We start from the raw sequence: 10,665 nt of genomic DNA, 5'->3' as shown, positions 1-10,665 counted from the left end.
CCTTCTCCTTCTCCTTCTCCTTCCTCTTCCTCTTCCTCTTCTCCTTCTTCCTTCTCCTTCTTCCTTCTCCTTCTCCTTCTTCCTTCTCCTTCTCCTTCTCCTTCTTCCTTCTCCTTCTCCTTCTCCTTCTCCTTCTTCCTTCTCCTTCTCCTTCTCCTTCTCCTTCTCTTCTCTTCTCCTTCTTCCTTCTTCCTTCTTCCTTCTTCTCTTCTCCTTCTCCTTCTCCTTCCTCTTCTCCTTCTCCTTCTCCTTCTCCTTCCTCTTCCTCTTCCTCTTCCTCTTCTCCTTCTTCCTTCTCCTTCTCCTTCTTCTTCTCCTTCTTCCTTCTCCTTCTCCTTCTTCCTTCCTCTTCCTCTTCCTCTTCTTCTTCTTCCTTCTCCTTCTCCTTCTTCTTCTCCTTCTCCTTCTTCTTCTCCTTCTCCTTCTTCTTCTGTTTGTTTTTTAGAGAGCGTCTTGTTCTGTTCCCCAGGCTAGAGTGCAGTGATGTGATCATGGCTTACTGCATTCTCGACCTCCTGGGCTTAAGGATCCTCCTGCTCCCCAATACCCCAATACCTGGGTCCACAGGTGTGCACCCCCACACCCAGGTAATTTTTTTGCTGCTCTTCTGTTTTTTGTTTTTTGTTTTTTTTTTTCCTGAGGCAGTGGGAAAAAAAGTTATATGATTATTTCATGCATGGCATAGACCTGGTTCAACCCAGAACAAAGGCCATCGAGTCTTCTCCATTTGGGAGATGATTCATCTTGTTGTATTCACTATTTTGGCTCCTTTCGTTTTTTGAATTTTAGATTAAATTGGTCCTTGATATGGGCATTCTGGGCATTCTCTAGTTTTCCTATTCTAATGTATTTCATTCTGCATTTTCTACTTCCAGTTTTGTGCCCCACGTATGCATGTGTAGGCTGGCTTTCAGCTGAGCTTGCTTGGGCTCACTGATGCTACTGATAAGGAAAGACTGAGTCCCAGCTGGTGACCAACTCAGGAACACTCCAGTTCATCCTGGTGTATATAGCCTTAGGGTTTCCATGAAAACCTTTCTTTTTATTTTTTGTCTTTTAAGAAATTACGGCCAGGCATGGTGGCTCACGCCTGTAATCCCAGCACTTTGGGAGGCCGAACTGAGTGGATCACTTGAGGTCAGGAGTTCTAGACCAGCTTGGTCAACATGGTGAAACCCCGTGTCTACCAAAAAATACAAAAAAATTAGCAGGGCGTGGTGGTGCACGCCTGGTATCCCAGCATCTTGGGAGGCTGAAGCGGGAGAATAGTGTGAACCCCAGGGGTGGAGGTTGCAGTGATTGTATCACTGCACTCCAACCTGGGCATCAGACCCGGTCTCAAAAGAAAGAGAGAGAGAAAAAGAGAAATTACATATGCATTTCCTGAAATGTTTTATTGTAAAAGATTTTTAGGGTGCAATGGCTCACATCTGTAATCCCAGCACTTTGGGAGGCCGAGGTGAGTGGATAACCTGAGGTCAGGAGTTCAAGACCAGCCTGGCCATCACAGTGAAACCCTGTCTCTACTAAAAATAAAAAAATTGTGCTGGGCACAGAGGCTTATGCCTGTAATCCCAGCACTTTGGGAGGCTGAGGTGGGGGGATCACCTGAAATCAGGAGTTTGAGACCAGCCTGGCCAACATAGTGAAACCCTGTCTCTACTAAAAATACAAAAATTAGCCAGGCATGGTGGCAGGCATCTATAATCCCAGCTACTCAGGAGGCTGAGGCAGGAGAATTGCTTGAACCCAGGAGGCGGAGGTTGTTGCATTGAGCCAAGATCGTGACATTGCACTCCAGCCTGGGCAACAAAAGCAAAACTCCATCTCATAACAAAACAAAACAAAAAACATTAGTCTGGCATGGTGGCAGGCACCTGCAATCCCAGCTATTCAGGAGCCTGAAGCAGAAGAATCACCTGAACCCAGGAGGCGGAGGTTGCAGTGAGCGGAGATCCCACCACTGCACTCCAACCTGGGTGACACAGTGAGATGCCGTCTCAAAAACAACAACAAAAAAAAGATTTTAAAATAAAAAAGAAAATTTTAGGAAAAAAAAAAAAAAAAAAAAAAAAAAAAAAAAAAAAAAAAAAAAAAAAACACCTCTGCCATCTCTTTCTAGCACTCCCCTATCAACTCCATCCACTCTTTTCTCAGTGGGGTTTGCATCTTTTCAATATCTTTTCTGAAATACTTCTATATTTTTGAATATATATGAATATGTATGTTTGGATGTGTATGTATATACATACACATATATTCATGAATATAAATGTATATATATTTATTATTTGTAGGTTTTCTTACATTAACCAGTTTATATTGTACATAATATTCTATGACTTGGTTTTTCTTTTCATATGTTTTCGCAGTCTTTATCTTCCTCCTCCCTTCTTCTCTCCCTTTTATTATTTTCAATCACTGCAAAGTATTCCATAATACAGATGTATCATTATGTAACCAATTTTCCATTGATGTGTTTTGCTGTTAACAATAATGTTGCAGTGAACAACTTTACTCTTCTATCTTTGTCCACATGGGAAAGTATTCCTTTTTTTTTTTTTTTGAGACGGAATCTTACTCTGTCGCCCAGGCTGGAGTGCAGTGGCGCAACCTCGGCTCACTGCAAGCTCCGCCTCCCGGGTTCACGCCATTCTCCTGCCTCAGCCTCACGAGTAGCTGAAACTACAGGCACCCACCACCACGCCCGGCTAATTTTTTGTATTTTTTAGTAGAGATGGGGTTTCACTGTGTTAGCCAGGATGGTCTCGATCTCCTGACCTTGTTATCCGCCCGCCTCGGCCTCTGAAAGTACTGGGATTACAGGTGTGAGCCACTGCGCCCGGCCCTGGGACCATAAATATGAAAGTATAAATTAATACAATATTTCTGGAGCTAATCAGTGTTATACATTAAACTATGTCTATTAAAAGTTTTGGCTGGGAGCAGTGGCTCACACCTGTAATCCCAGCACTTTGGGAGGCCGAGGTGTACAGATCACCTGAGGTCAGGAGTTTCAAACCAGCCTGGCCAATATGGCAAAACCCTGTCTCTACTAAAACTACAATAATTAGCCAGGCATGGTGGTGCATGCCTGTAATCTCACCTACTCGGGAGGCTAAGGTAGGAGAATCTCTTGAAGCCAGGAGGTGGAGGTTGCAGTGAGCCAAGTTCACATCAGTGTACTCCAGCCTGGGTGACAGCGAGACTCTGTCTCAAAAAAAAAAAAAGTTTTAAAATCTTGACTCTTCGTGACCCAGCAATTCCACTTCTTATAATTTATCCTAAGGAAAAATAATGGGTGTCCCCAAATACTTAATTCATAGATATTAATTTCAGTTTTTAGATAATATTTTAAATGGGATACAGTGTTATCAGAGAGCAGTCATCCATGAATGGTACAACAACATAATTGAAATGGATTTGTAATATGTCATTGATGTTGTAGTAAAATCGTGACAGGCAAAGATATTCTCGGTATACTGGTAAGTGAAAAAATCAGGTTCTCTGAAGCATCATGTCCATATGATGCCCCTACCTTTTGTTCCCTAAGATGCACTTATTCATAGGGGAAAGAACCAAAATGCTAGTAGTAGTCATCTGATTTGGAGGTATTACGACTGATTTTAATTGTATTATTTTTCTTATCTATAGTTTCTAAGTATTTCATGTATTACTGAAAATTATTGATAAATAAATTAATATTCTCTATGTACTATTTCTTTTTTTTTTTTTCTCTGAGACTGAGTTTCACTCGTCACCCCAGCTGGAATGCAATGGCACAGTCTTGGCTCACTGCAACCTCCGCCTCCTCTGTTCAAGCAATTCTCCTGCCTCAGCCTCCTAACAAGCTGGGATTACAGGCATCCACCACCACACCCAGCTAATTTTTGTATTTTTAGTAGAGATGGGGTTTCACCATGTTGGCCAGGCTGGTCTTGAACTCCTGACCTCAGGTGATCCCCCCGCCTCAATCTTCCAAAGTGCTGGGATTACAGGCGTGAGCCACTGCACCCAGCCAATTTCTAATTTTTGTTTTTTTTTGAGATGGCATCTAGCTCTGTTACCCAGGCTGGAGTGCAGTGGCGTGGTCTCTGCTCACTGCAACCTCTGCCTCCCAGGTTCAAGCAATTCTACTGCCTCAGCCTCCTGAGTAGCTGGGATTACAGGAGCGTGCCACCACACCCAGCTAATTTTTGTATTTTTAGTAGAGACAGGGTCTCACCATGTTGGTCAGGCTGATCTCGAACTCCTGACCTCAAGTGATCTGCCCGCCTGGGCCTCCCAAAGTGCTGGGATTACAGACGTGAGCCACTGTGCCTGGCCAATTTCTAATTCTTAAAGAAATCCCCTGCCTCAGCCTCCCGAGTAACTTGGACCACAGGCGCACACCACCATGCCTGGCTAGTTTTTGTATTTTTCGTAAAGACAGAGCTTCACCACATTGTCTAGACTGGCCTCCAACTCCGGAGCTCAAGCATTCAGCCTGCATGGGCCTCCCAAAGTGTTGGGATTACAGGCGTGAGCCACTGCACCCAGCCACTATTTCTAATTCATTGGCCTCCATTCATCTGTTTTTATCTACATAATAGAACATTACCCTCTTTTGTAAGGTCTCCAATTTTTGGATCATCTTTGGGGAAATCTTTAGTAGGTAGAGGTGCTAAGATATCTTGCATATCTTTCATAAACGTATGAAAGAACAGATTTAGAGGTGAGGAAATAGACTAAAATTCCTCATGCTTTGTAGTAAAAGTTTATTATTATTTAAGATAGAAGACATACTGTGTAATAAATGGCTTATACACACATTCCTAGAAATAAATTCTGAATTAATTCTGGCTAACTTTTTATTATGTATGGATAAGTACGGCTGTAGATATTCAGGATTATAACAAATATGAACACTACTATTTTAACTCCCACAAATATTTATGGATTATGCAGTGAATTGAAAAAAATGACATCACTTTCTGTTGTTAGCTCTTCCTGAACTATGGGATGAATTCACTCAAGCCATCTATTTTTAATTCACTTGATTTTATTTTTAATTCCTTTGATTTTATTCAAAATTGTTTTTCCGCAAATTACAGTGGAGCTCTTCTTGTAAATTAATGCCACCTAGACACCCTGGACATGATTATTCTCTTCATCTCCTTTTGTGTCTTCAATCATAGCTGCAGAACAGCTATGAAATCCAGTGAAGACGGATTTCATTATCAAGTCCTCTAAAGGAAAATGGCCAGCCGGGCACGGTCCTCTAAAGGAAAATGGCCAGCCGGGCACTGTGGCTCATGCCTGTAATCCCAACACTTTGGGAGGCTGAGGTGGGCAGATCACCTGAGGTCAGGAGTTTGAGACCAGCCTGGCCAAAATGGTGAAACCCTGTCTCTACTAAAACTACAAAAGAAAATTAGCCAAGTGTAATGGCGCACGCCTGTAGTCCCAGCTACTTGGGAGGCTGAGGCAGGGGAAATCGCTTGAACCCGGCAGGCAGGGGTCGCAGTGAGCCGAGATCATGCCATTGCACTCCAGCCTGGGTGACAAGAGCAGAACTCAGTCTCAAAAAATAAAAAAAATAAAAATAAAAAGACAGGAAAAAAAATGGTCAAACTCATATAGATGAGTAGTCAGTTTTATTACATATATATAAAATATATATTTTTTGATATATAATATATATTTGATATATATATCAAATATATCAAATATATATCACATATCAAATATATATATATCTCAAATTCCTGACCTCATGTGATCCACTAGCCTCAGCCTTTCAACGTGCTGGGATTATAGGCATGAGCCATGTGCCCAGCCCAAGTAGTCAATTTAAATTAATTTATTATTTTGAGTTTGGTGAAATCCTTTAATGAATATTTGAGATATTCACTTATTTTTCACTCAATAGACTATTATATGGCACCTACAATGCCCTAACTCATTCCTTTCTTATCTCAAACCTACTGAGTACTGAGTGCTATGTTAGACTCTGAGGATACCATGTTGAGAGAGACGAACGTGCCATCTGCCCTCATGGGGCTTGCACTCTAGCAGAGGGAAAGACATATACACATGAGTGCAAACTACAGGTGCATGAGACTAGTATGTTGGGGAACAGTGGAGGGAAAAAGAATAAGATCAAAAAATACATCTCAGCGAGAGGAGTCATGTAAAAGATGAGGAGATGCTTATTGTGCAAAAGAATGATGATATCCTGACAGCGATATTGAGGAAGAAGAAGGAGAACCTGGACTAGGCAGGAGGACAAGGTGACTGATGACAGGACCCTGGACTAAGGGGCAGCAGTGGAGGGAGAGAGAAGGGAAGAGATGCTGTATAAGGTAAAGAGATAGGAACATGTCTTGCCTGGATTTGAGGAGTAAAAGAAATAAGAGGTGACCGGGCATGGTGACTCACACCTGTAATCCCAGCACTTTAGGAGGCTGAGGAGGGTGGACTGCTTGAGCCCATGAGCCAGCCAGGACAATATGGCGAGACCCTGTCTCTACAAAAAATTTTAAAAAAATTAGCTAGGCATGGTGTCGAGTACCTGTAGTTCCAGTTACCCAAGAGGCTGAGGCAGGAGGATCATGTGAGCCTGGGAGTTAGAAGCTGCAGTGAACCAAGATCACACCACTGCACTCCAACCTGGGCAATAGAGCAAGACGCTGTCTCAAAAAAACAAAACAAAACAAACAAAAAACAAGGAAGACTCCTAAGTTGGGAAGCCTTAGAAGTCCCCTAGGAGTATGGATATTGCTACTGTCCCTGGACACGGGAACAGGTTTGGTAGAGACGAACAAACTGAGTTTGAAGCACCTATGAGACCCTCAGTGTGTATAGGTCTGAAGTCAGGGAGAGCCTGGGCCGGAAACACAGATTTGGGAGGCATCTGTATCTAAGAGCTACACACCAATGACAGCTAGGAAAGAGCCCAGTGCTTAGTTTAATCTAAGCCCAGCACTTAGACTCTCAATTATTATAATCACAGAACTACTCTTTTATTTTTTATTTTTTCAAGATGGAGTCTCGTTCTGTCATCCAGGCTGGAGTGCTGTGGCATGATCTTGGCTCACTGCAACCTCTGCCTCCTGGGTTCAAGCGATTCTCCTGCCTCAGCCTCCCGAGTAGCTGGGATTACAGGCACCTGTCACCATGCCTGGCTAATTTTGTATTTTTAGTAGAGATGGGGTTTCTCCATGTTGGCCAGGCTGGTCTTGAACTCCAGACCTGAAGTGATCTGCCTGTCTTGGCCTCCCAAAGTGCAGGGATTACAGACATGAGCCACTGGGCCCAGCCTAGAACAGTTCTTTCATTTCCACTATTTCAAATTATTCATCCCATAAAGGAAAATTCCCAGTAATAGTTAATCACAGCAACTGTAATGACTAACTTTACATTATAATCAGCTGGGAAGTTTGAAAATAGAGTCCTGGATCCCACCCCTGAGAGATTCTGATTCAGTAGATGAGGCAGAGACATTCAACGCTCATCAGATATCCCAGCCTCTCCGCTCCCAACCTCTCACTCCTACTCAGCCCCTGGCACTGAGCGGGCTCCTGGAACAAGTTCCAGCCACCAGCTTGTGAGTGAATGTGGAAGGGGCTTCCACTCTCTTCTTCTCCACCAGAGCAGCAGTAAGGGGACTTGTCTTCAGGTGGTGGAGCCACGAAGAAGAAATAGTGTGCCCCAAACCCTTGCTTGACAGGTTCCCTGCAGGATTCTCAAACCTAAAGTGGATTTTACATGAGGGACAGACAAACTTTTTAGTGTTAAACTGCTGCATTTTTAGTGTGTGTCTGTTACTGCAGCACAGCCTTGCCCGTCCAGCATTTTTTTTTTTTTTTTTTTATGGAGTCTCACTCTGTTGCCCAGGCTGGAGTGCAGTGGCATGATCTCGTTTCACTATAGCCTCTGCCTCCCAGGTTCAAGTGATTCTCCTGGCTCAACCTCCAGAGTAGCTGGGATTACAGCCACCTGCCATCATGCCCGGCTAATTTTTGTATTTTTAGTAGAGATGGGGCTTCACCATGTTGGCCAGACTTGTTTCGAACTCCTGATCTCAAGTGATCCTCCCACCTCAGCCTCCCAAAGTGCTGGGATTACAGGTATGGGCCATGGCACCAGGCAGAAACCAGCTTTTTTCTTTTCTTTCATTTTTTTGAGACAGTGTCTTGCTCTGTCACCCAGGTTGGAGTGCCATGGCACAATCATGGCTCACTGCAGCCTCAACCTCCCAGGCTCAATTAATCCTCCCACCTTTGCTTTCCAAGTGCTGGGATTATAAGCATGAGTCACCATGCCCAGCCAAGACCAGTGCTTTTTTTTTTTCCTTCTTCTTTTTTTTAATGGAGTCTCGCTTTTTTGTCCAGGCTGGATCCAGTGGTGTGATCTCAGCTCACTGCAGCCTCTGCCTCCCAGGTTCAAGCAATTCTCCTGCCTCAGCCTCCCGAGTAGCTGAGATTACAGGCGCCTGCCACTATGCCCGGCTAATTTTTTGTATTCTTAGTAGAGACAGGGTTTTGCCATGTTGCCCAGGCTGGTCTCGAACTCCTACGTTCAAGTGATCCTCCCGCCTTGGCTTCCCAAAGTGTTGGGATTACAGGCATGAGCCACCACACCCAGCTAAGATGAGTTTTTTAAACAAGCATCACTGGTGATGCAGGTGCAGTGGCCCCTTTGGGACCAAAGCCTGGACTGACATTTTATGATGGCATAGGTGTCACAGGTACCTCAGAAACTTTCTCAATCCCAGTGGGTTAGATCTGCCATAAAGGAGGCTTGGCTAGCAAATGGTGTGCGCTTCATTTAGAAATGCTAATGGCATATGTCATGAAGGAAGCATGACTCTTCAGTATAAGTGTTAATCACAGTTTGAGCATTTACAATGCACAAGGCATAGTACTAAGTACTTCACATGTGTGATCTCATTGTCTCCACCCTTGTGAGGTAGATAATGATTCTGCACAGGTTCGAAGTGTTAGAGTGTGATTTGAACCCAATTCTGTCTGATTCCAAACTTGTACTTTTACTTACATGCTCTCAATTTGCAAACTACTCCCCTGATACTGTAGAGCTGGGGGCTCGCAGTTGAGGATGACTTTAGTTGCCCCCATCAGAATGATTTGCAAAGGTTGTGGTAATACTAAAGGTTTTTATAATTTTAAATAGTAAAAGAAAATTTTAAAACTGTTTTCAGGTTTTCAGGCTGGGCACGGTGGCTCACACCTGTAGTCCCAGCACTTTGGGAGGCCAAGGTGGGAGGATTGCTTGAGCCCAGGAGTTTTGAGACCCTCCTGGGCAACGTGGTAAGACTCTATCTCTACAAAAAAAAAAAAAAAAAAAAATTAGCCAGGCACGGTGACATGTGCCTGTGGTCCTAGCTACTGAAGAGACTGAGGAGGACTGCTTGAGCCTAGGAGTTTAAGGCTATAATGAGTTTTAATTGCACCATTGCACTCCAGCCTGGGTGACAGAGTGAGTCCCCATCTCAAAAAAATAAATAAAATCAGATTTTCAGCTAAGCATTTTTCAGGCTTTGGAGATTGCTATGTAGCATACTCTCAATTTTCCTAACAATACATGAGGTTTTTTTTTATTTCTAAGGGCTGCAAATGACATTTGTTGTGGGATTACAATTCCTTCTCTGCAGATCCCAGACTTGAATGAGTTTGCATACCAACAAACCAAATCGAGAGTACATATTACTGATAATAGAATTTCTTTACAAGTTCTAGGCATTGACTGTGTCTAGAAGTCTAAAAACTACTCTCCAAATTGGCAGTCTACATGGTTCACGCTCCCTGGATTCTCAGCTACTCACTGTCCTCTTCTACTTAAAAGTAGAACTGTTTCTTCTTGAGGTGCAAGGATTAAATTCTCCCAATCTCCTCCTGGCCATTTTGCAGTCTCTTCAGGGCAGGTGGCAGGATGGTTCCTGCAAACAAAGAGAATGGTTATGACCCCCTCAGAATTTGTCTAACTAATAGATGGACAGTGGAGTTGCTGGGAATGTTTCAGTAAGCAAGAACCACCACCACCACCACCGAATACCTCAAAAGCCTTCTCAGCAAGAAAAACTGTCTTTCCAACAGATTGTGGATGTGCTTTTTAAACTGCTAAATGTCAAACCAACTGATAGGGTCAAATATTGACAAACATTCAAATGGACTTTTTCTCATCAAATAGAGAACCTTGTTGTAAAATCATTATTTACAGTCTACAACAGTTGATTATCTTGTTAGAAACCTTGACTAAGGCTGGGTGCAGTGGCTCATGCCTATAATCCCAGCACTTTGGGAGGCCAAGGTGGGTAGATGACTTGAGGTCAGGAGTTCGATGCCAGCCTGGCCAACATGGTGAAACTCCATCTCTACTAAAAATACAAAAATTAACCGGACTTGGTGGTGCACGCCTGTAATCCTAGCTACTTAGGAGGCTGAGGCAGGAGAATTGCTTGAACCTGGGAGGCGGAGGTTGCAGTGAGCCAAGATTGCGCCACTGCACTCCAGCTTGGGCGGGAGGGCAAGATTTTCTTTAAAAAAAAAAAAAAAAAAAAGGTCAGCTGCGGTGGCTCAAGCCTGTAATCCCAGCACTTTGGGAGGCCGAGACGGGCGGATCACGAGGTCAGGAGATCGAGACCATCCTGGCTAACACGGTGAA

At 43.6% G+C, this 10,665-nt stretch overlaps 1 long non-coding RNA gene across 1 annotated transcript in view; it reads right to left on the bottom strand.

The window, feature by feature from the left end:
- LOC108535904 (uncharacterized) overlaps positions 1 to 10,665 on the bottom strand; it is a 48,668-nt gene that overhangs the window by 7,328 nt on the left and 30,675 nt on the right. Inside the window, exon 2 of the long non-coding RNA XR_001887357.1 lies at positions 9,827 to 9,940. This is a non-coding gene — a long non-coding RNA (uncharacterized LOC108535904). The remainder of the gene's footprint in view (positions 1 to 9,826; positions 9,941 to 10,665) is intronic.

Source organism: Rhinopithecus bieti, unplaced genomic scaffold (assembly GCF_001698545.2).
Source record: "Rhinopithecus bieti isolate Rb0 unplaced genomic scaffold, ASM169854v2 scaffold_12086, whole genome shotgun sequence".
NCBI lineage: Eukaryota > Metazoa > Chordata > Mammalia > Primates > Cercopithecidae > Rhinopithecus > Rhinopithecus bieti.
Note: the sequence above shows the minus strand (reverse complement) of the source record. Positions and strands in the feature narration are given on the sequence as shown.